Source organism: Adiantum capillus-veneris, chromosome 24, assembly GCF_014529385.1.
Source record: "Adiantum capillus-veneris isolate H3 chromosome 24, ASM1452938v2, whole genome shotgun sequence".
Taxonomy (NCBI): domain Eukaryota; kingdom Viridiplantae; phylum Streptophyta; class Polypodiopsida; order Polypodiales; family Pteridaceae; genus Adiantum; species Adiantum capillus-veneris.
The window spans coordinates 29873358-29875523 of NC_140954.1; positions in this window are offsets into that span (position 1 = coordinate 29873358).

The following is a 2166-nucleotide window of genomic DNA, read 5'->3' on the forward strand; positions in this document are numbered from 1 at the left end:
AATGGACATCACCATCGCGTCCGGAACGGCCCAAAACCCCAGTCTACAATGTCAAAGTGCTCAAATCCGACCTCGGATGAGCAGTTTACGGCCAAAACAAGCTCCAAAAACACCAAAAACACACCTGCGACTGTTCCTCCTCTCTTCTCCACGTTTTTTCTGGTCTTCTCTCAGTTTTTTAAGTTCCCACACTCAGCTTTTTTAGTTGGGCACCCTTGGCCTTTTAGATGACCTCAAACGAACCCCGAACAGGCCAAAAATTGACCTCGCAGTGCATAGTTGTCACCCTGCTGCATCCATGCGCACACCTGGCACTCGTTTCTTTTCAATAATGCATCTCGAAACCACGTGAAGTGGCCCCAAAAAGTGGTCCTATGATGACCTTTCTGCATAACTCTCACAAGAAAACACCCACGTTGTGTCCGTATTCATCCACGTGCAAGTATTGACCCCGTTCGGCCTCCTGACGCCACTAGATGCCATCTGACGCACCTGCTTACCTCATGTCGTCGACCCACGGATAGCTTCCTCGAGAAGTTTTATGCACTACCAACTCCTCATTATTGTAGAAAAAACACACTAGTACTGGTAACGATGAAAATCGATGCACTATGTACATGATGTCCTACCTGTACACATGTGGGCCCCACGTAACCACCTGGCTCTGAAAAATGGGCAATTCTTTATTTGATGCACCATGCATGGGTATGTACATATGCGCAATCCCTTGCTCCAAAAAACTCCTGACATAATTTGCCCACCCCCTAGCCTGCTAGATCATTCATGATCAGCAGCAGCAAAGAGAGATATGAGACTCGCCGCATCACAAGTCTCCTCATCCTTCACCAACATTGCTTGCTCCACAGACAACTCATCTTGCTCCACCATCATTAACCTGGCATGATATAATTTAAGACGCAATCCATTTACCCTTGACTTATGTAGAACACCATCCAGGTTAGCCAGCTGATATGTGCCATTTGAAAAACACTCCACTACCTTGAAAGGGCCTTCCCACTTAATTTGAAACTTCTTTTGGAAGGTGTTGTCCAGCTTACTGTTGTAGCGCAAAACCAAGTCATGTTTCTTGATACACTTACTTTTGAACTTTTCATTTATCTTTGTCAAAGCCTTGTCCTGCATCTGCCCATAATGCTCCAATGCGCTCATCCTATCCAACTGGACCTCTTGTAACTGCAAGAGCCTCTCTTTGAATGGATCACTAGGCGGCCCAAGCAACTTCTCTAACATCTTGACCGCAGGCAATGACCGCAGGCAACTCTACTTCCACAGGCAATAGTGCTTCTTTTCCATACACCAGATGAAATGGAGTAAACCCTGTACCTGTCTTCACAGACGTACGGTAAGCCCATAATGCACTAGGCAATTCCAAATCCCAATTCTTTCCTTGGTGCTCTGTCACTTTCGAAAGAATCTGTGCCAACTCACCATTGAATCTTTCATTTAAGCCATTACACTGTGGGTAATAAGGAGTGGTATGCTGGTGCCTAATCTTCATCTTTGTGCATAAGAAGTCTAGCAGTTTAGCTCTAAATCCTTGCCCCTTATCTGAAAGTAGCTCTAATGGCACCCCAACTTGCAACATATTTCATCATACACAAATTTTGCCACATCCTTTGCAGTGATCTGTTTTACTGCTATAGCCTCTGTCCATGTAGAGAGATAGTCCACTGCCGTCAAGATATAGCTTTTGCCCCTGCTTGTGATAGGTAACGGGCCTATTGCATCAATCCCCCACTTTTCAAACACATCAAACGCCATAATGGTTTTTCGTAGCTCTGGCTTCAACACTCTCTTCCCAAATGCTTGACATCTATTGCAAGACCTACACCAATGGTGAACATCCTTGTGCAAACTAGGCCATACATACCCCTCTTGCAAAATCTTATGCAAGGTGATCTTTAGAGCAAAATGGCCACCACATGCGCCTTCATGATTCTCTTTCAACACTCTGTAAAGCTCCTCCCGCCAAGGTACACGTCTCAACACGAGATCAGCCCCTTTCATGTATAAGACATCACCAATCAATTTGTACCTGTATGCTCTATGCACAAAGCCATACTTCTTAGACTTCTGAACCTCCTTTGGAATGATTCATGTTAGCAAAAACTCCTCTTCTTGAGCCAAACTTTCCCGGCCATGATA